General features: G+C 46.1%; 1 pseudogene; it reads left to right on the forward strand.

Moving 5' to 3' along the window:
• Positions 1-26,539, forward strand: part of LOC121556149 — a 128,715-nt pseudogene that overhangs the window by 41,321 nt on the left and 60,855 nt on the right.

A 26,539-nucleotide genomic window follows, 5' to 3' on the forward strand; every position in this document is an offset into this window, starting at 1 on the left:
ATACTAGTGTATCTCTGTCCTCTGTAGTAATACTAGTGTCTCTCTGTAGTAATACTATTGTCTCTCTGTAGTAATACTAGTGTCTCTCTGTCCTCTGTAGTAATAATAGTGTCTCTCTGTAGTAATACTAGTGTCTCTGTAGTAATACTATTGTCTCTCTGTAGTAATACTAGTGTCTCTCTGTAGTAATACTAGTGTCTCTCTGTAGTAATACTAGTGTCTCTGTAGTAATACTAGTGTCTCTCTGTAGTAATACTAGTGTCTCTATGTCCTCTGTAGTAATACCAGTGTCTCTGTAGTAATACTAGTGTCTCTCTGTCCTCTGTAGTAATTCTAGTGTCTCTCTGTAGTAATACTAGTGTCTCTCTGTAGTAATACTATTGTCTCTGTAGTAATACTAGTTTCTCTCTGTCCTCTGTAGTAATACCAGTGTCTCTCTGTAGTAATACTAGTGTGTCTCTGTAGTAATACTAGTGTCTCTCTGTAGTAATACTAGTGTCTCTCTGTAGTAATACTAGTGTCTCTCTGTAGTAATAATAGTGTCTCTGTAGTAATACTAGTGTCTCTGTAGTAATACTAGTGTCTCTCTGTCCTCTGTAGTAATAATTTTGTCTCTTTGTAGTAATACTAGTGTCTCTGTAGTAATACTAGTGTCTCTGTAGTAATACTAGTGTCTCTCTGTAGTAATAATAGTGTCTCTGTAGTAATACTAGTGTCTCTGTAGTAATACTAGTGTCTCTCTGTCCTCTGTAATAATACTAGTGTCTCTCTGTAGTAATACTAGTATCTCTGTAGTAATACTAGTGTCTCTCTGTAGTAATACTAGTGTCTCTCTGTCCTCTGTAGTAATACTACTGTCTCTGTAGTAATACTAGTGTCTCTCTGTCCTCTGTAGTAATAATTTTGTCTCTTTGTAGTAATACTAGTGTCTCTGTAGTAATACTAGTGTCTCTGTAGTAATACTAGTGTATCTCTGTAGTAATACTAGTGTCTCTGTAGTAATAATAGTGTCTCTGTAGTAATACTAGTGTCTCTGTAGTAATAATAGTGTCTCTCTGTCCTCTGTAATAATACTAGTGTCTCTCTGTAGTAATACTAGTATCGCTGTAGTAATACTAGTGTCTCTCTGTAGTAATACTAGTGTCTCTCTGTCCTCTGTAGTAATACTAGTGTCTCTGTAGTAATACTAGTGTCTCTCTGTCCTCTGTAGTAATACTATTGTCTCTGTAGTAATACTAGTGTCTCTCAGTCCTCTGTAGTAATACTAGTGTCTCTGTAGTAATACTAGTCTCTCTGTAGTAATACTAGTGTCTCTCTGTCCTCTGTAGTAATACTAGTGTCTCTCTGTAGTAATACTTGTGTATTTCTGTCCTCTGTAGGAATACTAGTGTTTCTCTGTAGTAATACTAGTGTATCTCTGTCCTCTGTAGTAATACTAGTGTCTCTCTGTAGTAATACTATTGTCTCTCTGTAGTAATACTAGTGTCTCTCTGTCCTCTGTAGTAATAATAGTGTCTCTCTGTAGTAATACTAGTGTCTCTGTAGTAATACTATTGTCTCTCTGTAGTAATACTAGTGTCTCTCTGTAGTAATACTAGTGTCTCTCTGTAGTAATACTAGTGTCTCTGTAGTAATACTAGTGTCTCTCTGTAGTAATACTAGTGTCTCTATGTCCTCTGTAGTAATACCAGTGTCTCTGTAGTAATACTAGTGTCTCTCTGTCCTCTGTAGTAATTCTAGTGTCTCTCTGTAGTAATACTAGTGTCTCTCTGTAGTAATACTATTGTCTCTGTAGTAATACTAGTTTCTCTCTGTCCTCTGTAGTAATACCAGTGTCTCTCTGTAGTAATACTAGTGTGTCTCTGTAGTAATACTAGTGTCTCTCTGTAGTAATACTAGTGTCTCTCTGTAGTAATACTAGTGTCTCTCTGTAGTAATAATAGTGTCTCTGTAGTAATACTAGTGTCTCTGTAGTAATACTAGTGTCTCTCTGTCCTCTGTAGTAATAATTTTGTCTCTTTGTAGTAATACTAGTGTCTCTGTAGTAATACTAGTGTCTCTGTAGTAATACTAGTGTCTCTCTGTAGTAATAATAGTGTCTCTGTAGTAATACTAGTGTCTCTGTAGTAATACTAGTGTCTCTCTGTCCTCTGTAATAATACTAGTGTCTCTCTGTAGTAATACTAGTATCTCTGTAGTAATACTAGTGTCTCTCTGTAGTAATACTAGTGTCTCTCTGTCCTCTGTAGTAATACTAGTGTCTCTGTAGTAATACTAGTGTCTCTCTGTCCTCTGTAGTAATAATTTTGTCTCTTTGTAGTAATACTAGTGTCTCTGTAGTAATACTAGTGTCTCTGTAGTAATACTAGTGTATCTCTGTAGTAATACTAGTGTCTCTGTAGTAATAATAGTGTCTCTGTAGTAATACTAGTGTCTCTGTAGTAATAATAGTGTCTCTCTGTCCTCTGTAATAATACTAGTGTCTCTCTGTAGTAATACTAGTATCGCTGTAGTAATACTAGTGTCTCTCTGTAGTAATACTAGTGTCTCTCTGTCCTCTGTAGTAATACTAGTGTCTCTGTAGTAATACTAGTGTCTCTCTGTCCTCTGTAGTAATAATTTTGTCTCTTTGTAGTAATACTAGTGTCTCTGTAGTAATACTAGTGTCTATGTAGTAATACTAGTGTATCTCTGTAGTAATACTAGTGTCTCTGTAGTAATAATAGTGTCTCTGTAGTAATACTAGTGTCTCTGTAGTAATAATAGTGTGTCTCTGTAGTAATACTAGTGTCTCTCTGTAGTAATACTAGTGTATCTCTGTAGTAATACTAGTGTCTATGTAGGAATACTAGTGTGTCTCTGTAGTAATACTAGTGTCTCTCTGTCCTCTGTAGTAATACTAGTGTCTCTCTGTAGTAATACTAGTGTCTCTCTGTAATAATACTAGTGTCTCTGTAATAATACTAGTGTCTATGTAGTAATACTAGTGTCTCTGTAGTAATACTAGTGTCTCTGTAGTAATACTAGTGTCTCAGTAGTAATACTAGTGTATCTCTGTAGTAATACTAGTGTCTCTGTAGTAATAATAGTGTCTCTGTAGTAATACTAGTGTCTCTGTAGTAATAATAGTGTCTCTGTAGTAATACTAGTGTCTCTGTAGTAATAAGAGTGTCTCTCTGTCCTCTGTAATAATACTAGTGTCTCTCTGTCGTAATACTAGTATCTCTGTAGTAATACTAGTGTCTCTCTGTAGTAATACTAGTGTCTCTCTGTCCTCTGTAGTAATACTAGTGTCTCTGTAGTAATGCTAGTGTCTCTCTGTCCTCTGTAGTAATAATTTTGTCTCTTTGTAGTAATACTAGTGTCTCTGTAGTAATACTAGTGTATCTCTGTAGTAATACTAGTGTCTCTGTAGTAATACTAGTGTCTCTGTAGTAATACTAGTGTCTCTGTAGTAATAATAGTGTGTCTCTGTAGTAATACTAGTGTCTCTCTGTAGTAATACTAGTGTATCTCTGTAGTAATACTAGTGTCTATGTAGGAATACTAGTGTGTCTCTGTAGTAATACTAGTGTCTCTCTGTCCTCTGTAGTAATACTAGTGTCTCTCTGTAGTAATACTAGTGTCTCTCTGTAATAATACTAGTGTCTCTGTAATAATACTAGTGTCTATGTAGTAATACTAGTGTCTCTCTGTCCTCTGTAGTAATACTAGTGTCTCTCTGTAGTAATAATAGTGTCTCTCTGTAGTAATAATAGTGTCTCTGTAGTAATAATAGTGTCTCTCTGTAGTAATACTAGTGTCTCTCTGTAGTAATACTAGTGTCTCTCTGTAATAATACTAGTGTCTCTGTAATAATACTAGTGTCTCTCTGTAGTAATACTAGTGTCTCTCTGTAGTAATACTAGTGTCTCTCTGTAGTAATACTAGTGTCTCTCTGTAGTAATACTAGTGTCTCTCTGTCCTCTGTAGTAATAATAGTGTGTCTGTAGTAATACTAGTGTCCCTCTGTCCTCTGTAGTAATACTTTTGTCCCTTTGTAGTAATACTAGTGTCTCTGTAGTAATACTAGTGTCTCTGTAGTAATACTAGTGTCTCTGTAGTAATACTAGTGTCTCTCTGTCCTATGTAGTAATACTAGTGTCTCTGTAGTAATAATAGTGTCTCTCTGTAGTAATACTAGTGTCTCTCTGTAGTAATACTAGTGTCTCTCTGTAGTAATAATAGTGTCTCTGTAGTAATAATAGTGTATCTCTGTAGTAATACTAGTGTCTCTCTGTAGTAATACTAGTGTCTCTCTGTCCTCTGTAGTAATACTAGTGTCTCTGTAGTAATACTAGTGTCCCTCTGTCCTCTGTAGTAATACTTTTTGTCTCTTTGTAGTAATACTAGTGTCTCTGTAGTAATACTAGTGTCTCTGTAGTAATACTAGTGTCTCTGTAGTAATACTAGTGTCTCTCTGTCCTCTGTAGTAATACTAGTGTCTCTCTAGTAATACTAGTGTCTCTCTGTCCTCTGTAGTAATACTTTTGTCTCTTTGTAGTAATACTAGTGTCTCTCTGTAGTAATACTAGTATCTCTGTAGTAATACTAGTGTCTCTGTAGTAATACTAGTGTCTCTCTGTAGTAATACTAGTGTCTCTCTGTAGTAATACTAGTGTCTCTCTGTAGTAATACTAGTGTCTCTCTGTAATAATACTAGTGTCTCTGTAATAATACTAGTGTCTCTCTGTAGTAATACTAGTGTCTCTCTGTAGTAATACTAGTGTCTCTCTGTAGTAATACTAGTGTCTCTCTGTAGTAATACTAGTGTCTCTCTGTCCTCTGTAGTAATAATAGTGTGTCTGTAGTAATACTAGTGTCCCTCTGTCCTCTGTAGTAATACTTTTGTCCCTTTGTAGTAATACTAGTGTCTCTGTAGTAATACTAGTGTCTCTGTAGTAATACTAGTGTCTCTGTAGTAATACTAGTGTCTCTCTGTCCTATGTAGTAATACTAGTGTCTCTGTAGTAATACTAGTGTCTCTCTGTAGTAATACTAGTGTCTCTCTGTAGTAATACTAGTGTCTCTCTGTAGTAATAATAGTGTCTCTGTAGTAATAATAGTGTATCTCTGTAGTAATACTAGTGTCTCTCTGTAGTAATACTAGTGTCTCTCTGTCCTCTGTAGTAATACTAGTGTCTCTGTAGTAATACTAGTGTCCCTCTGTCCTCTGTAGTAATACTTTTGTCTCTTTGTAGTAATACTAGTGTCTCTGTAGTAATACTAGTGTCTCTGTAGTAATACTAGTGTCTCTGTAGTAATACTAGTGTCTCTCTGTCCTCTGTAGTAATACTAGTGTCTCTCTAGTAATACTAGTGTCTCTCTGTCCTCTGTAGTAATACTTTTGTCTCTTTGTAGTAATACTAGTGTCTCTCTGTAGTAATACTAGTATCTCTGTAGTAATACTAGTGTCTCTGTAGTAATACTAGTGTCTCTCTGTAGTAATACTAGTGTCTCTCTGTAGTAATACTAGTGTCTCTCTGTCCTCTGTAGTAATACTAGTGTCTCTGTAGTAATACTAGTGTCTCTCTGTCCTCTGTAGTAATACTAGTGTCTCTGTAGTAATACTAGTGTCTCTGTAGTAATACTAGTGTCTCTGTAGTAATACTAGTGTCTCTGTAGTAATACTAGTGTCTCTCTGTCCTATGTAGTAATACTAGTGTCTCTGTAGTAATACTAGTGTCTCTCTGTAGTAATACTAGTGTCTCTCTGTAGTAATACTAGTGTCTCTCTGTAGTAATAATAGTGTCTCTGTAGTAATAATAGTGTATCTCTGTAGTAATACTAGTGTCTCTCTGTAGTAATACTAGTGTCTCTCTGTCCTCTGTAGTAATACTTTTGTCTCTTTGTAGTAATACTAGTGTCTCTGTAGTAATACTAGTGTCTCTGTAGTAATACTAGTGTCTCTGTAGTAATACTAGTGTCTCTCTGTCCTCTGTAGTAATACTAGTGTCTCTCTAGTAATACTAGTGTCTCTCTGTCCTCTGTAGTAATACTTTTGTCTCTTTGTAGTAATACTAGTGTCTCTCTGTAGTAATACTAGTGTCTCTCTGTAGTAATACTAGTATCTCTGTAGTAATACTAGTGTCTCTGTAGTAATACTAGTGTCTCTCTGTAGTAATACTAGTGTCTCTCTGTCCTCTGTAGTAATACTAGTGTCTCTGTAGTAATACTAGTGTCTCTCTGTCCTCTGTAGTAATACTAGTGTCTCTGTAGTAATACTAGTGTTTCTGTAGTAATACTAGTGTCTCTGTAGTAATACTAGTGTCTCTGTAGTAATACTAGTGTCTCTCTGTCCTCTGTAGTAATACTAGTGTCTCTGTAGTAATACTAGTGTCTCTCTGTCCTCTGTAGTAATACTAGTGTCTCTGTAGTAATACTAGTGTCTCTCTGTCCTCTGTAGTAATACTAGTGTCTCTGTAGTAATACTAGTGTCTCTCTGTCCTCTGTAGTAATACTAGTGTCTCTCTGTCCTCTGTAGTAATACTAGTGTCTCTGTAGTAATACTAGTGTCTCTCTGTCCTCTGTAGTAATACTAGTGTCTCTGTAGTAATACTAGTGTCTCTCTGTCCTCTGTAGTAATACTAGTGTCTCTGTAGTAATACTAGTGTCTCTCTGTCCTCTGTAGTAATACTAGTGTCTCTGTAGTAATACTAGTGTCTCTCTGTCCTCTGTAGTAATACTAGTGTCTCTGTAGTAATACTAGTGTCTCTCTGTCCTCTGTAGTAATACTAGTGTCTCTGTAGTAATACTAGTGTCTCTCTGTCCTCTGTAGTAATACTAGTGTCTCTCTGTCCTCTGTAGTAATACTAGTGTCTCTGTAGTAATACTAGTGTCTCTCTGTCCTCTGTAGTAATACTAGTGTCTCTGTAGTAATACTAGTGTCTCTCTGTCCTCTGTAGTAATACTAGTGTCTCTGTAGTAATACTAGTGTCTCTCTGTCCTCTGTAGTAATACTAGTGTCTCTCTGTCCTCTGTAGTAATACTAGTGTCTCTGTAGTAATACTAGTGTCTCTCTGTCCTCTGTAGTAATACTAGTGTCTCTGTAGTAATACTAGTGTCTCTCTGTCCTCTGTAGTAATACTAGTGTCTCTGTAGTAATACTAGTGTCTCTGTAGTAATAATAGTGTCTCTGTAGTAATTCTAGTGTCTCTGTCTCCTGTCTAGTTTCTCTTCGGTGGATGAAGTTGCCCCCAGTGAGGACAGGTGGTAGGGAGCATGCCAGGGATGTTCCCTATATGCGCTATGGAGCATGCCAGGGATGTTCCCTATATGCGCTATGGAGCATGCCAGGGATGTTCCCTATATGCGCTATGGAGCATGCCAGGGATGTTCCCTATATGCGCTATGGAGCATGCCAGGGATGTTCCCTATATGCGCTATGGAGCATGCCAGGGATGTTCCCTATATGCGCTATGGAGCATGCCAGGGATGTTCCCTATATGCGCTATGGAGCATGCCAGGGATGTTCCCTATATGCGCTATGGAGCATGCCAGGGATGTTCCCTATATGCGCTACGGTCACACAGCCGTACTGCTGGAAGATACCATCTACATCTGGGGGGGGTCGTAACGACATGGAGGGGGCATGCAACGTCCTCTATGCCTTTGACATCAGTAAGTACACTTTAGCGATTGCTTTGTCTATCAGCCATCGTTGATGGTGATGACATCGTGATATCACAAATGATGGTTTAGCATATTTGCACTGCTGGCGTCTGGCAGCACACAATAGGGCGACATGCCAAATGGCCTATTCCCTGTTTGCCACAGCAAAAATGTTCAATACATGTGATAACTAGACTTACAGTGCATTCGGAAAGTATTCAGACCCCTTGACTTTTTTCACATTTTGTTACGTTACAGCCTTATTCATCAATCTACACACAATACCCTATAATGACAAAGCGAAAACAGGTTTTTAGATTTTTTAAAAACATTTATATAAGTATTCAGATCCTTTACTCAGTACTTTGTTGAAGCACCTTTGGCAGTGATAACAGCATAGATTCTTCTTGGGTATGACGCTACAAGCAAATGTATTTACATAACTGTTCAGACCCTTTGCAATGAGACTCGAAATTGAGCTCAGGTGCATCGTATTTCCATTGATCATCCTTGAGATGTTTCTACAACTTGATTGGAGTCCACCTGTGTTAAATTCAATTGATTGGTCATGATTTGGAAAGGCACACACCTGTCTATATAAGGTCACACAGTTGAAAATGCTTGTCAGAGCAAAAACCAAGCCATGATGTCGAAGGAATTGTCCTTAGAGGTTCGAGAAAGTATTGTGTCGAGGCACAGATCTGGGGAAGGGTACCAAAAAATGTTTGCAGCTTTGAAGGTCCCCTAGAACACAGTGAGCAATCGGGGGAGAATGGCCTTTATCAGGGAGTTGACCAAGAACCCGATGGTCTCTGTGGAGATGGGAGAAGCTTCCAGAAGGACAATCAGGCCTTTATGGTAGAGTGGCCAGACGGAAGCCACTCCTCAGTAAAAGGCACATGACAACCCGCTTGGAGTTTGCCAAAAGGCACCTAAAGGACTCTGACTGAGAAACAAGATTCTCTGGTCTAATGAAACCAAGATTGAACTCTTTGGCCTGAATGCCAAGCGTCACATCTGGAGGAAACCTGGAACCATCCCTACGGTGAAACATGGTGTTGGCAGCATCATGCTGTGGGGATGTTTTTCAGCGGCAGGGACTGGGAGACTAGTCAGGATCGAGGCAAAGATGAAGTACAGAGAGATCCTTGATGAAAACCTGCTCCACGGTGATCAGGACCTCAGACTGGGGTGAAGGTTCACCTGCCAACAGGACAACGACACTAAGCACACAGCCAAGACAACGCAGGAGTGGCTTCGGGACAAGTCTCTGAATGTCCTTGAGTGGCCCAGCCAGAGCCCGGACTTGAACCCGATCTAACTTCTCTGGAGAGACCTGAAAATAGCTGTGCAGTGATGCTCTCCATCCAACCTGACAGAGCTTGAGAGGATCTGCAGAGAAGAATGGGAGAAACTTCCCAAATTCAGGTGTGCCAAACTTGTAGCGTCATACCCAAGAATACTCGAGGCTGTAATCGCTGCCAAAGGTGCTTCAACATAGTACTGAGTAAAGGGCCTGAATACTTATGTAAATGTAATATTTCCAGCGGTTTTAAAAATACATTTGCAAACATTTCTACAAACCTGTTTTTGCTTTGTCATTATGGGGTATTGTGTGTAGAAATAGGGAAAAAAACAATTTAATCAATTTTACAATAAGGCTGTAATGTAACAAAATGTGGAAAAAGTCAAGTGGTCTAAATACTTTCTGAATGCACTACCTACAGTAAATGTGGTAGTTGGACTATTCACATAATGCGAGAGAACAATACAGATTGTAGATAGAGCCTGCCCAGACCCAGCTGTTCTCACAGATTGTAGATAGAGCAGAGGGCACCAAAGCAGAGCAAAATGTCAGAAAGTGCCTAATGTTTTTTTTCCCTCTCATCACCAATGTGGAATAATCTTGGGCCTTTTGCACCGGACACTCTGTTGTCTGGCTTAGTTTTAAAATCAGAATTTCCCTTTTTCTCCCCAGTCTCCATTTGATTTCAATGTGACTTTTTGGCCTAGGCATAGCTTAGTAGCATAGCCTACTCTTTCATGATCAACCATTGAATGAATCTATAGGCCTAGCGGAGTTCCATCTCAGAAAGTTATTTGTGAATAAAAACCTAGTATAGTAATAATGAGACAGAGAACAAACCTTTGCCACTAATCAAATAAGTTTAAACAAACCTGATACGTTTCTGCTTTACTTAACCAAAGTGTAGGCAAAATAAATTGTGCCGTTTGAAAATCCCTCCTTGCAAACCAATCCGCCAATAGTATAGGCTTACACACAGTTGCAGTAGACTTTACTTTGACAAGTAAACTAATATTCATAATAGATTTTGTGTAAGATTTTTTTCTTCTCAAACAGTACAAACATACACATACAAAAGACAACATTCAGACTAACATCAACGACCTGCCCAGACCTATCTCCATCAACGACACCTACCCAGACCCATCTGTTCTCACCCCTATCTCCATCAACGACCTGCCCAGACCCATCTGTTCTCACCCCTATCTCCATCAACGGCCTGCCCAGACCCATCTGTTCTCACCCCTATCTCCATCAACGGCCTGCCCAGACCCATCTGTTCTCACCCCTATCTCCATCAACGACACCTACCCAGACCCATCTGTTCTCACCCCTATCTCCATCAACGACCTGCCCAGACCCATCTGTTCTCACCCCTATCTCCATCAACGGCCTGCCCAGACCCATCTGTTCTCACCCCTATCTCCATCATCGGCCTGCCCAGACCTATCTGTTCTCACCCCTATCTCCATCAACGGCCTGCCCAGACCCATCTGTTCTCACCCCTATCTCCATCAACGGCCTGCCCAGACCCATCTGTTCTCACCCCTATCTCCATCAACGGCCTGCCCAGACCCATCTGTTCTCACCCCTATGTCCATCAACGACCTGCCCAGACCCATCTGTTCTCACCCCTATCTCCATCAACGACCTGCCCAGACCCATCTGTTCTCACCCCTATCTCCATCAACAACACCTATCCAGACCCATCTGTTCTCCCCCCTATCTCCATCAACAACACCTACCCAGACCCATCTGTTCTCACCCCTATCTCCATCAACGGCCTGCCCAGACCCATCTGTTCTCACCCCTATCTCCATCAACGACCTGCCCAGACCCATCTGTTCTCACCCCTATCTCCATCAACGGCCTGCCCAGACCCATCTGTTCTCCCCCCTATCTCCATCATCACACCTACCCAGACCCATCTGTTCTCACCCCTATCTCCATCAACGACCTGCCCAGACCCATCTGTTCTCACCCCTATCTCCATCAACGGCCTGCCCAGACCCATCTGTTCTCCCCCCTATCTCCATCAACGACCTGCCCAGACCCATCTGTTCTCACCCCTATCTCCATCATCACACCTACCCAGACCCATCTGTTCTCACCCCTATCTCCATCAACGACCTGCCCAGACCCATCTGTTCTCACCCCTATCTCCATCAACGGCCTGCCCAGACCCATCTGTTCTCCCCCCTATCTCCATCAACGACCTGCCCAGACCCATCTGTTCTCACCCCTATCTCCATCAACAACACCTATCCAGACCCATCTGTTCTCCCCCCTATCTCCATCAACAACACCTACCCAGACCCATCTGTTCTCACCCCTATCTCCATCAACGGCCTGCCCAGACCCATCTGTTCTCACCCCTATCTCCATCAACGACCTGCCCAGACCCATCTGTTCTCACCCCTATCTCCATCAACGGCCTGCCCAGACCCATCTGTTCTCCCCCCTATCTCCATCATCACACCTACCCAGACCCATCTGTTCTCACCCCTATCTCCATCAACGACCTGCCCAGACCCATCTGTTCTCACCCCTATCTCCATCAACGGCCTGCCCAGACCCATCTGTTCTCCCCCCTATCTCCATCAACGGCCTGCCCAGACCCATCTGTTCTCACCCCATCTCCATCAACGACCTGCCTAGACCCATCTGTTCTCACCCCTATCTCCATCAACGGCCTGCCCAGACCCATCTGTTCTCCCCCCTATCTCCATCAACAACACCTACCCAGACCCATCTGTTCTCACCCCTATCTCCATCAACGACCGGCCCAGACCCATCTGTTCTCACCCCTATCTCCATCAACGGCCTGCCCAGACCCATCTGTTCTCACCCCTATCTCCATCAACGACCTGCCCAGACCCATCTGTTCTCACCCCTATCTCCATCAACGGCCTGCCCAGACCCATCTGTTCTCACCCCTATCTCCATCATCACACCTACCCAGACCCATCTGTTCTCACCCCTATCTCCATCAACGACCGGCCCAGACCCATCTGTTCTCACCCCTATCTCCATCAACGACCTGCCCAGACCCATCTGTTCTCACCCCTATCTCCATCAACGGCCTGCCCAGACCCATCTGTTCTCACCCCTATCTCCATCAACGACCTGCCCAGACCCATCTGTTCTCACCCCTATCTCCATCAACGACCTGCCCAGACCCATCTGTTCTCACCCCTATCTCCATCAACGACCTGCCCAGACCCATCTGTTCTCACCCCTATCTCCATCAACGGCCTGCCCAGACCCATCTGTTCTCACCCCTATCTCCATCAACGGCCTGCCCAGACCCATCTGTTCTCACCCCTATCTCCATCAACGACCTGCCCAGACCCATCTGTTCTCACCCCTATCTCCATCAACGGCCTGCCCAGACCCATCTGTTCTCACCCCTATCTCCATCAACGGCCTGCCCAGACCCGGCTGTTCTCACCCCTATCTCCATCAACGGCCTGCCCAGACCCATCTGTTCTCACCCCTATCTCCATCAACGGCCTGCCCAGACCCATCTGTTCTCACCCCTATCTCCAACAACGACCTGCCCTGACCCATCTGTTCTCACCCCTATCTCCATCAACGGCCTGCCCAGACCCATCTGTTCTCACCCCTATCTCCATCAACGACACCTGCCCAGACCCATCTGTTCTCACCCCTATCTCCATCAACGACCTGCCCAGACCCGGCTGTTCTCACCCCTATCTCCATCAACGACCTGCCCAGACCCATCTGTTCTCACCCCTATCTCCATCAACGACCTGCCCAGACCCGGCTGTTCTCACCCCTATCTCCATCAACGACCTGCCCAGACCCATCTGTTCTCACCCCTATCTCCATCAACGACCTGCCCAGACCCGGCTGTTCTCACCCCTATCTCCATCAACGGCCTGCCCAGACCCGGCTGTTCTCACCCCTATCTCCATCAACGGCCTGCCCAGACCCGGCTGTTCTCACCCCTATCTCCATCAACGGCCTGCCCAGACCCATCTGTTCTCACCCCTATCTCCATCAACGACACCTACCCAGACCCATCTGTTCTCACCCCTATCTCCATCAACGACCTACCCAGACTTATCTGTTCTCACCCCTATATCCATCAACGACCTGCCCAGACCCGGCTGTTCTCACCCCTATCTCCATCAACGACCTACCCAGACCCAGCTGTTCTCACCCCTATCTCCATCAACGACCTACCCAGACCCATCTGTTCTCACCCCTATCTCCATCATCACACCTACCCAGACCCATCTGTTCTCACCCCTATCTCCATCAACGACCTGCCCAGACCCATCTGTTCTCACCCCTATCTCCATCAACGACCTGCCCAGACCCATCTGTTCTCACCCCTATCTCCATCATCACGACCTACCCAGACCCATCTGTTCTCACCCCTATCTCCATCAACGACCTGCCCAGACCCATCTGTTCTCACCCCTATCTCCATCAACGACCTGCCCAGACCCATCTGTTCTCACCCCTATCTCCATCAACGACCTGCCCAGACCCATCTGTTCTCACCCCTATCTCCATCATCGACGACCTACCCAGACCCATCTGTTCTCACCCCTATCTCCATCAACGACCTGCCCAGACCCATCTGTTCTCACCCCTATCTCCATCAACGGCCTGCCCAGACCCATCTGTTCTCACCCCTATCTCCATCAACGACCTGCCCAGACCCATCTGTTCTCACCCCTATCTCCATCAACGACCTGCCCAGACCCATCTGTTCTCACCCCTATCTCCATCAACGACCTACCCAGACCCATCTGTTCTCACCCCTATCTCCATCAACGGCCTGCCCAGACCCATCTGTTCTCACCCCTATCTCCATCAACGACCTGCCCAGACCCATCTGTTCTCACCCCTATCTCCATCAACGACCTGCCCAGACCCATCTGTTCTCACCCCTATCTCCATCAACGACCTACCCAGACCCATCTGTTCTCACCCCTATCTCCATCAACGACCTGCCCAGACCCATCTGTTCTCACCCCTATCTCCATCATCACACCTACCCAGACCCATCTGTTCTCACCCCTATCTCCATCAACGACCTGCCCAGACCCATCTGTTCTCACCCCTATCTCCATCAACGACCTGCCCAGACCCATCTGTTCTCACCCCTATCTCCATCAACGGCCTGCCCAGACCCATCTGTTCTCACCCCTATCTCCATCAACGGCCTGCCCAGACCCATCTGTTCTCACCCCTATCTCCATCAACGACCTGCCCAGACCTATCTGTTCTCACCCCTATCTCCATCAACGGCCTGCCCAGACCCATCTGTTCTCACCCCTATCTCCATCAACGACCTGCCCAGACCCATCTGTTCTCACCCCTATCTCCATCATCACACCTACCCAGACCCATCTGTTCTCACCCCTATCTCCAACAACGACCTGCCCAGACCCATCTTCTCTCACCCCTATCTCCATCAACGACCTACCCAGACCCATATGTTCTCACCCCTATCTCCATCAACGACCTGCCCAGACCCATCTGTTCTCACCCCTATCTCCATCAACGACCTGCCCAGACCCATCTGTTCTCACCCCTATCTCCATCAACGACCTACCCAGACCCATCTGTTCTCACCCCTATCTCCATCAACGACCTACCCAGACCCATCTGTTCTCACCCCTATCTCCATCATCACACCTACCCAGACCCATCTGTTCTCACCCCTATCTCCATCATCACACCTACCCAGACCCATCTGTTCTCACCCCTATCTCCATCAACGACCTGCCCAGACCCATCTGTTCTCACCCCTATCTCCATCAACGACCTGCCCAGACCCATCTGTTCTCACCCCTATCTCCATCAACGGCCTGCCCAGACCCATCTGTTCTCACCCCTATCTCCATCAACGGCCTGCCCAGACCCATCTGTTCTCACCCCTATCTCCATCAACGGCCTGCCCAGACCCGGCTTTTCTCACCCCTATCTCCATCAACGGCCTGCCCAGACCCGGCTGTTCTCACCCCTATCTCCATCAACGACCTGCCCAGACCCATCTGTTCTCACCCCTATCTCCATCAACGGCCTGCCCAGACCCATCTGTTCTCACCCCTATCTTCATCAACGACCTACCCAGACCCATCTGTTTTCACCCCTATCTCCATCAACGGCCTGCCCAGACCCGGCTTTTCTCACCCCTATCTCCATCAACGGCCTGCCCAGACCCGGCTGTTCTCACCCCTATCTCCATCAACGACCTGCCCAGACCCATCTGTTCTCACCCCTATCTCCATCAACGGCCTGCCCAGACCCATCTGTTCTCACCCCTATCTTCATCAACGACCTACCCAGACCCATCTGTTCTCACCCCTATCTCCATCAACGGCCTGCCCAGACCCATCTGTTCTCACCCCTATCTCCATCAACGGCCTGCCCAGACCCATCTGTTCTCACCCCTATCTCCATCAACGGCCTGCCCAGACCCAGCTGTTCTCACCCCTATCTCCATCAACGGCCTGCCCAGACCCATCTGTTCTCACCCCTATCTCCATCAACGACCTGCCCAGACCCATCTGTTCTCACCCCTATCTCCATCAACGGCCTGCCCAGACCCGGCTGTTCTCACCCCTATCTCCATCAACGACCTGCCCAGACCCATCTGTTCTCACCCCTATCTCCATCAACGGCCTGCCCAGACCCATCTGTTCTCACCCCTATCTCCATCAACGGCCTGCCCAGACCCATCTGTTCTCACCCCTATCTCCATCAACGGCCTGCCCAGACCCGGCTGTTCTCACCCCTATCTCCACACACTTAGAAAAAAGGGTTCCAAAAGGGTTTTGCGGCTGTCGCCATGAGTTTGGATTAGTCTGCCATGTAAGCATGCTTATAATATAATAATAATAATATGCCATTTAGCAGACGCTTTTATCCAAAGCGACTTACAGTCATGCGTGCATAAATTTGTGTATGGGTGGTCCCGGGGATCGAACCCACTACCTTGGCGTTACAAGCGCCGTGCTCTACCAGCTGAGCTACAGAGGACCACATGCTTCTGTCTATAACGTGAGCTGCTCAGTATGTACTGATAATCCTTTCTAACGCTTTTATGAAAGATATCACGAAGAACCAAAAGTGTTGCTAATGTTCTCCACTTTCTGGAGGACCGAGTTTTGAAATCAGTGGAATGTCCAGTGGAAACAGAGTATGATAGCTAAGGAGATGGAGAAAATTCTGGCGTTTGATTGCAAATATGCGGAGGGAGTCGGAAAGAGAACACACAGAAGGCTGTTGTATAAAACACCTGTCTCCGGATTACATCTTCAAACCAAGGGCAACCATGGCATCTGTGACAGAGGGAGAAGCGTTCATCCATGTATACAGGTAAGAGAGTCTAGCTAGCTACATTTTCAGATATTATACGTTTTTAATTTTGTCAGTCGTTTTCATTGCAAGTTAAAGCATACTGTTAGCTAGATAGCTAATGTTAGCTAGCTGGATCGCTAGCTAACGTAACGTGTATGATCTGTGTAGTAATATTATTCGTATCTCAAAGCTGTTAGCTAGCTAGCTAACATTAAAACTAGTTGGTTAGCTTCAGCTACCTGCCGATTCATGCAGGGTAGTAACATGAGATGGGATTATGGTTCATTGTTTAGCTAGCTAGCTAGCTACATGTCTAAACAAAATAATCCACTTTGCAATTAACCATTTCACAGTACCGTTTACACCTTTTGTATCCTGTGCATGTGACAAATACATGTTGATTTTATTTTTTATAGTGTGTGTTTACCAGAGAGTAATGTGAAGAACAACATGACCTGCACCAAAGTGAAATTAGCATATAACGTTAGACCAACGAAGCGGTGTCCAAGTTCTAGAATTCTCTGATAGAATGCCCTACTTTTATTCCATCACAGTCCCAACCGTAAGCTATTTTCTGTAATTAGCTTGCCATTAACTTGTAAATAATGATATTGTTGTGAGTTTGTTTTCCTGTAATAATGAATACAAATGAGCTAAAGTTAAGACGTTGTCAGCTATGATATGGTCATTATCTGAACTGGCTAGCCAGCTAACTTAATGTTAGCTAGCTACAGTTGAAGTCGGAAGTTTACATATCTACAAGTAGAAAATAGTAAAAATAAAGAAAAACCCTTGAATGAGTAGGTGTGTCCAAACTTTTGACTGGTACTGTATGTATAATGTATATACAGTTGAAGTCGGAAGTTTACATACACCTTAGCCAAATACATTTAAACTCAGTTTTTCACAATTCCTGACATTTAATCCTAGTAAAATGCCCTGTCTTAGGTCAGTTAGGATCACCACTTTATTTTAAGAATGTGAAATGTCAGAATAATAGTAGAGAGAATGATTTATTTCAGCTTTTATTTCTTTCATCACATTCCCAGTTGGTCAGAAGTTTACATACACTCAACTAGTATTTGGTAGCATTGCCTTTAAATTATTTAACTTTGGTCAAACATTTTGGGTAGCCTTCCACAAGGTTCCCACAATAAGTTGGGTGAATTTTGGCCCATTCCTCCTGACAGAGCTGGAGTAACTGAGTCAGGTTTGTAGGCCTCCTTGCTCGCACACGCTTTTTCAGTTCTGCCCACACATTTTCTATAGGATTGAGGTCAGGGCTTTGTGATGGGCACTCCAATACCTTGACTTTGTTGTCCTTAAGCCATTTTGCCACAACTTTCAAATCAAAATCAAATCAAATCAAATTTTATTGGTCACATGCGCCGAATACAACAGGTGCAGACATTACAGTGAAATGCTTACTTACAGCCCTTAACCAACAATGCATTTATTTTAAACAAAAAAAGTAAAAATAAAACAACAACAAAAAAAGTGTTGAGAAAAAAAAGAGCAGAAGTAAAATAAAGTGACAGTAGGGAGGCTATATATACAGGGGGTACCGTTGCAGAGTCAATGTGTGGGGGCACCGACTAGTTGAGGTAGTTGAGGTAATATGTACATGTGGGTAGAGTTAAAGTGACTATGCATAAATACTTAACAGAGTAGCAGCAGCGTAAAAGGATGGGGTGGGGGGTGCAGTGCAAATAGTCCGGGTAGCCATGATTAGCTGTTCAGGAGTCTTATGGCTTGGGGGTAGAAGCTGTTGAGAAGTCTTTTGGACCTAGACTTGGCACTCCGGTACCGCTTGCCGTGCGGTAGCAGAGAGAACAGTCTATGACTAGGGTGGCTGAAGTCTTTGACAATTTTGAGGGCCTTCCTCTGACACCGCCTGGTATAGAGGTCCTGGATGACAGGAAGCTTTGCCCCAGTGATGTACTGGGCCGTACGCACTACCCTCTGTAGTGCCTTGCGGTCGGAGGCCAAGCAGTTGCCATACCAGGCGGTGATGCAACCAGTCAGGATGCTCTCGATGGTGCAGCTGTAGAATTTTTTGAGGATCTGAGGACCCATGCCAAATCTTTTTAGTCTCCTGAGGGGGAATAGGCTTTGTCGTGCCCTCTTCACGACTGTCTTGGTGTGTTTGGACCATGATAGTTCGTTGGTGATGTGGACACCAAGGAACTTGAAGCTCTCAACCTGTTCCACTACAGCCCCGTCGATGAGAATGGGGGCGTGCTCAGTCCTCTTTTTGTTCCTGTAGTTCACAATCATCTCCTTTGTCTTGGTCACGTTGAGGGAGAGGTTGTTGTCCTGGCACCACACGGCCAGATCTCTGACCTCCTCCCTATAGGCTGTCTCATCGTTGTCGGTGATCAGGCCTACCACTGTTGTGTCGTCGGCAAACTTAATGATGGTGTTGGAATCGTGCCTGGCCATGCAGTCATGGGTGAACAGAGAGTACAGGAGGGGACTGAGCACGCACCCCTGAGGGGCCCCGTGTTGAGGATCAGTGTGGCAGATGTGTTGTTACCTACCCTTACCACCTGGGGCGGCCCGTCCAGGAAGTCCAGGATCCAGTTGCAGAGGGAGGTGTTTAGTCCCAGGATCCTTAGCTTAGTGATGAGCTTAGAGGGCACTATGGTGTTGAATGCTGAGCTGTAGTCAATGAATAGCATTCTCACGTAGGTGTTCCTCTTGTCCAGGTGGGAAAGGGCAGTGTGGAGTGCGATAGAGATTGCATCATCTGTGGATCTGTTGGGGCGGTATGCAAATTGGAGTGGGTCTAGGGTTTCTGGGATAATGCTGTTGATGTGAGCCATGACCAGCCTTTCAAAGCACTTCATGGCTACAGACGTCAGTGCTACGGGTCGGTAGTCATTTAGGCAGGTTATCTTAGAGTCCTTGGGCATGGGGACTATGGTGGTCTGCTTGAAACATGTTGGTATTACAGACTCAGTCAGGGACATGTTGAAAATGTCAGTGAAGACACTTGCCAGTTGGTCAGCACATGCTCGGAGTACACGTCCTGGTAATCCGTCTGGCCCTGCGGCCTTGTGAATGTTGACCTGCTTAAAAGTCTTACTCACATCGGCTACGGAGAGCGTGATCACATAGTCATCCGGAACAGCTGGTGCTCTCATGCATGCTTCAGTGTTGCTTGCCTCGAAGCGAGCATAGAAGTGGTTTAGCTCATCTGGTAGGCTTGTGTCACTGGGCAGCTCGCGGCTGTGCTTCCCTTTGTAGTCTGTAATAGTTTTCAAGCCCTTTGGAAGTATGCTTGGGGTCATTGTCCATTTGGAAGAGCCATTTGTGACCAAACTTCCTGACTGATGTCTTGAGATGTTGCTTCAATATATCCACATAATTTTCCTTCCTCATGATACCATCTATTTTGTGAAGTGCACCAGTCCCTCCTGCAGCAAAGCACCCCCACAGCATGATGCTGCCTCCTCCGTGCTTCACGGTTGGGATGGTGTTCCTCGGCTGGCAAGCTCCCCCTTTTTCTTCCAAACATAACAATTGTCATTATGGCCAAACAGTTCTATATTTGTTTCATCAGACCAGAGGACATTTCTCCAAAAAGTAAGATCTTTGTCCCCATGTGCAGTTACAAACCATATTCTGGCTTTTTTATGGTGGTTTTGGAGCAGTGGCTTCTTCCTTGCTAAGCGGCCTTTCAGGTTATGTTGATATAGGACTCGTTTCACTGTGGATGTAGATACTTTTGTACCTGTTTCCTCCAGCATCAAAATAAAATTTTATTTGTCACATACACGTGGTTAGCAGATGTTATAGTGGGTGTAGCGAAATGCTTGTGCTTCTAGCTCCGACAGTGCAGTAATATCTAACAAGTAATATTTAACAATTTCACAACATATACCCAATACACACAAAACTAGTAAGGAATGGAATTGAAGAATATATACATATGGACAAGCAATGACAGAGCGGCATGGACTAAGATACAGTAGAATATTATAGAATGCAGTATATACATATGAGATGAGTAGTGCAAGATATGTAAACATTATTAAAGTGAATGGTGTTCCATTTCTTAAAGTGTCCGGTGATTTCAATAGGAAGCAGCAGCCTCTAATGTGCTAGGGATGGCTATTTGTGGTCCTCTGTAGCTCAGCTGGTAGAGCACGGCGCTTGTAACGCCAGTGTAGTGGGTTCGATCCCCGGGACCACCCATACACAAAAAATGTATGCACGCATGACTGTAAGTCGCTTTGGATAAAAGTGTCTGCTAAATGGCATATTATTATTTATTATTATTTAACAGTCTGATGGCCTTGAGATAGAAGCAGTTTTTCATTCTCTCGGTCCCAGCTTTGATGCACCTGTACTGACCTCGCCTTCTGGATGATAGCGGGGTGAACAGGCAGTGGCTCGGGTGGTTGATGTCCTTGATGATCTTTTTGGCCTTCCTGTGACATCGGGTGCTGTATGTGTCTTGGAGGGAGGATAGTTTGCCCCCGGTAATGCGTTCGGCAGACTGCACCACCCTCTGGAGAGCCCTGCGGTTGCGGGCGGTGCAGTTGCCGATACAGCCCGACAGGATGCTCTCAATTGTGCATCTGGAAAAGTTTGTGAGGGTTTTAGTTGCCAAGCCGAATTTCTTCAGCCTCCTGAGGTTGAAGAGGCTCTGTTGCGCCTTCTTCACCACACTGTCTGCGTGGGTGGACCATTTGTTTGTCGGTGATGTGTACACCAAGGAACTTGAAGCTTTCTACCTTCTCCACTGCTGTCCTGTCGATGTGGATAGGGGGGTACTCCCTCTGCTGTTTCCTGAAGTCCACGATCATCTCCTTTGTTTTGTTGACGTTGAGAGGTTATTGTCCTACCTGACCGGTCGCTCCTACCAAGTGGCGTGGCAAGAATCTGTCTCCGCACCACGTGCTCTCACCACTGGTGTCCCTCAGGGCTCAGTTCTAGGCCCTCTCCTATTCTCGCTATACACCAAATCACTTGGCTCTGTCATATCCTCACATGGCCTCTCCTATCATTGCTACGCAGATGACACACAACTAATCTTCTCCTTTCCCCCTTCTGATAACCAGGTGGCGAATCGCATCTCTGCATGTCTGGAAGACATATCAGTGTGGATGACGGATCACCACCTCAAGCTGAACCTCGGCAAGACAGAGCTGCTCTTCCTCCCGGGGAAGGACTGCCCGTTCCATGATCTCGCCATCACGGTTGACAACTCCGTTGTGTCCTCCTCCCAGAGTGTGAAGAGCCTTGGCGTGACCCTGGACAACACCCTGTCGTTCTCCGCTAACATCAAGGCGGTGACCCGATCCTGTAGGTTCATGCTCTACAACATTCGGAGAGTACGACCCTGCCTTACACAGGAAGCGGCACAGGTCCTAATCCAGGCACTTGTCATCTCCCGTCTGGTGTTCAACCTTCCCAAGTTCTCTCACGTCACCCCGCTCCTCCGCACATTCCACTGGCTTCCAGTTGAAGCTCGCATCTGCTACAAGACCATGGTGCTTGCCTACGGAGCTGTGAGGGGAACGGCACCTCCGTACCTTCAGGCTCTGATCAGTCCCTACACCCAAACGAGGGCATTGCATTCATCCACCTCTGGCCTGCTGGCTCCCCTTCCTCTGCGGAAGCACAGTTCCCGCTCAGCCCAGTCAAAACTGTTCGCTGCTCTGGCACCCCAATGGTGGAACAAGCTCCCTCACGACGCCAGGACAGCGGAGTCACTCACCACCTTCCGGAGACACTTGAAACCCCACCTCTTTAAGGAATACCTGGGATAGGATAAAGTAATCCTTCTACCCCCCCTTACCCCACCCCAAAGAAAAAATAAATAAAAACATATTGTAAAGTGGTTATCCCACTGGCTATAAGGTGAATGAACCAATTTGTAAGTCGCTCTGAGTGCTACAGGGCGATAGTCATTTAGTTCAGTTACCTTTGCTTTCTTGGGTACAGGAACAATGGTGGCCATCTTGAAGCATGTGGGAACAGCAGACTGGGAACGGGAGAGATTGAATATGTCCATAAACACACTAGCCAGCTGGTCTGCGCATGCTCTGAGGACGCGGCTAGGGATGCCGTCTGGGCCGGCAGCCATGCTTAAATGTCTTAATCACGTCGGTCACGGAGAAGGAGAGGCCACAGTCCTTGATAGTGGGCCTCGTCAGTGGCACTGTGTTATCCTCAAAGCGGGCGAAGAAGGTGTTTAGCTTGTCTGGAAGAGAGACGTCGGTGTTGGCGACGTGGTTGGTTTTCCTTTTGTAGTCCGTGATTGTCTGTAGACCCTGCTATATACGTCTCGTGTCTTAGCCGTTGAATTGTGACTCCACTTTGTCTCTATACTGATGTTTTGCCAGCTTAATTGCCACGGTTTCTGGTTAGTGTAGGTTTTAATAGTCACAGTGGGCACAACATCACCTATACACTTCCTGATAAACTCAGTCACTGTTTCAGTGTATTCGTCTAAATTATTTTCGGAAGCTACCCGGAACATATCCCAGTCCGCGTGATCAAAACAATCTTGAAGCGTGGATTCCGATTGGTCAGACCAGTGTTGAATAGTCCTTAGCACGGTTATTTCCTGTTTGAGTTTCTGCCTATAGGAAGGGAGGAGCAAAATGAAGTCGTGGTCAGATTTGCCGAAAGGTTAGCGGGGGAGGGCCTTATAACCATCCCGGAAGTTCGAATAGCAATGGTCGAGGATTTTGGCAGTGCGAGTGGAACAGTTGATATGTTGATAGAATTCGGCAGCCTAGTCCTCAAATTTGCTTTGTTACAATCCCAGGCTACAATAAATGCAGCCTCAGGATATGTGGTTTCCAGTTTGCATAAAGTCCAGTGAAGTTCTTTGAGGGCCGTCGTGGTATCGGCTTCAGGGGGGATATACACGGCCGTGACTATAACCAAAGAAAATTCTCTTGGGAGATAATACGGTCGGCATCTGATTGTGAGGTATTCTAGGTCGGGTGAACAGAAGGACTCGAGTTCCTCTATGTTACTACAATTACACCATGAGTCGTTAATCATGAAACACACACCTCCGCCCTTCTGCTTCCCGGAGAGATATTTATTCCTGTCTGCGCGATGAACAGAGAACCCATCTGGCTGGACCGATTTCGACAGAATATCCCAAGAGAGCCATGTTTCCGTGAAACAAAGTATGTTACAGGCCTTGATGTCTCTCTGGAAAGAAATCCTTGCCCGGAGTTCGTCGACCTTGTTAACCGGAGACTGAACATTAGTGAGTAGTATACTTGGAAGCGGTGGGTGGTGTGCGCGCCTCCGAAGTCGAACCAGCAGGCCGCTCCGAGTGCCTCTCCTCCGCCGGCGATGTTTTGGGTCAGCCGCTGGAATCAGTTCAGTTGCCCTGGGGAGAGCAAACATAGGATCTGCTTCGGGAAAGTCGTATTCCTGGTCGTAATGCTGGTGAGTTACCGCCGCTCTGATATCCAATAGTTTTCCCCAGCTGTATGTAATGATACAAAACACTTTCTGAGCTAATAATGTAAAAAATAATACATAAAAAAACAAAATACTGCAACGTTTCCTAAGAGCTAGTCGCGAGGCCGCCATCTTCGTCAGCGCCAGTGCTCAACTTCAGCATCTTCACAAGGTCCTTTGCTGTTGTTCTTGGATTGATTTGCACCAAAGTATGTTCATCTCTAGGAGACAGAACGCGTCTCCTTCCTGAGCGGTATGACGGCTGTGTGGTCCCATGGTGTTTATACTTGCGTACTATTGTTTGTACAGATGAACGTGGTACCTTCAGGCATTTGGAAATTGCTCCCAAGGATGAACCAGACTTGTGGAGGTCTACAATTTATTTTTGGTTTCTAGTTTCCCATGATGTCAATCAAGCAAAGACGCACTGAGTTTGAAGGTAGGCCTTGAAATACATCCACAGGTACACCTCCAATTGACTCAAATTATGTCAATTAGCCCATCAGAAGCTTCTAAAGTATTGACATCATTTTCTGGAATTTTCCAAACTGTTTTAAGGCACAGTGAACTTAGTGTATGTAAACTTCTGACCCACTGGAATTGTGATACAGTGAATTATAAGTGAAATAATCTGTCTGTAAACAATTGTTGGAAAAATCCTAACTGACTTGCCAAAACTATAGTTTGTTAACAAGAAATGTGTGGAGTGGTTGAAAAACAAGTTTTAATGACTCCAACCTAAGTGTATGTATGTCAGTGGGGGCAGGTGACGGGAGGACGGCCCACAACAATGACCGGAATGGAGTTAATGGAACAACACAAAACAGACGAAAACCATGTGCTTGATACCATTTCACTCACCCCACCCCGGCCACCACTACGAGCCGTCCTCCCCATTCCACTCACCCCACCCCGGCCACCACTACGAGCCGTCCTCCCCATTCCACTCACCCCACCCCGGCCACCACTACGAGCCGTCCACCCCATTTCACTCACCCCACCCCGGCCACCACTACGAGCCGTCCTCCCCATTCCACTCACCCCACCCCGGCCACCACTACGAGCCGTCCTCCCCATCCCACTCACCCCACCCCGGCCACCACTACGAGCCGTCCTCCCCATTCCACTCACCCCGGCCACCACTACGAGCCGTCCTCCCCATTCCACTCACCCCCACCCCGGCCACCACTACGAGCCGTCCTCCCCATCCCACTCACCCCACCCCCGGCCACCACTACGAGCCGTCCTCCCCATTCCACTCACCCCCACCCCGGCCACCACTACGAGCCGTCCTCCCCATTCCACTCACCCCACCCCGGCCACCACTACGAGCCGTCCTCCCCATTCCACTCACCCCACCCCGGCCACCACTACGAGCCGTCCTCCCCATTCCACTCACCCCACCCCGGCCACCACTACGAGCCGTCCTCCCCATTCCACTCACCCCCACCCCGGCCACCACTACGAGCCGTCCTCCCCATTCCACTCACCCCCACCCCGGCCACCACTACGAGCCGTCCTCCCCATTCCACTCACCCCACCCCCGGCCACCACTACGAGCCGTCCTCCCCATTCCACTCACCCCCACCCCGGCCACCACTACGAGCCGTCCTCCCCATTCCACTCACCCCGGCCACCACTACGAGCCGTCCACCCCATTTCACTCACCCCACCCCGGCCACCACTACGAGCCGTCTTCCCCTCACCAGCCTTATTTACCATTGGTTCAATTCACCACAGTGATTGTGTTCCCCCTACTCTATATAATATATATGTTTATAGATATATGTTGTTTATTTGATGTATTGATGCAGAGCTCATCCGTAAAAGTATTCTTACTGATTTTATTATTTTATTCAGTCTGACCCCTGCTGCTTTCTCTAGCTCCACATCTTCCCCCGCCCGCCCATCTAGAGGTGTGAAGAGGCCAGCCCAGAAGATGACGTGGAGCCACTTCCACCAACAGCACAGCTGGACATGACATGAGGTGGACCTCAGCTGGACATGACTGGAGAGGACAGCCCCTTCATCTAGAGGTGGACCTCAGCTGGACATGACTGGAGAGGACAGCCCCTTCATCTAGAGGTGGACCTCAGCTGGACATGACTGGAGAGGACAGCCCCTTCATCTAGAGGTGGACCTCAGCTGGACATGACTGGAGAGGACAGCCCCTTCATCTAGAGGTGGACCTCAGCTGGACATGACTGGAGAGGACAGCCCCTTCATCTAGAGGTGGACCTCAGCTGGACATGACTGGAGAGGACAGCCCCTTCATCTTCACCCCTCTACTCCTGCCACCAGTTGTGTTCACCAGCCAAAATGCATTACTGCTGACATGAATGTGCCTCAGGGCCAAAAGAGCACAGCAGGGAGGCGTCGTTGTATTTGTGTTTATTATGGATCCCCATTAGTTCCTGCCAAGGCAGCAGCTACTCTTCCTGGGGTTTATTATTGATCCCCATTAGTTCCTGCCAAGGCAGCAGCTACTCTTCCTGGGGTTTATTATGGATCCCCATTAGTTCCTGCCAAGGCAGCAGCTACTCTTCCTGGGGTTTATTATGGATCCCCATTAGTTCCTGCCAAGGCAGCAGCTACTCTTCCTGGGGTTTATTATGGATCCCCATTAGTTCCTGCCAAGGCAGCAGCTACTCTTCCTGGGGTCCAGCAAAATTAAGGCAGTTTATACAATTTAAAAAACATTATAATACATTCACAGATTTCACAACACACTGTGTGCCCTCAGGCCCCTACTCCACCACTACCACATATCTACAGGACAAAATCCATGTGTACGTGTGT

This window comes from Coregonus clupeaformis, unplaced genomic scaffold (assembly GCF_020615455.1).
Source record: "Coregonus clupeaformis isolate EN_2021a unplaced genomic scaffold, ASM2061545v1 scaf0122, whole genome shotgun sequence".
NCBI lineage: Eukaryota > Metazoa > Chordata > Actinopteri > Salmoniformes > Salmonidae > Coregonus > Coregonus clupeaformis.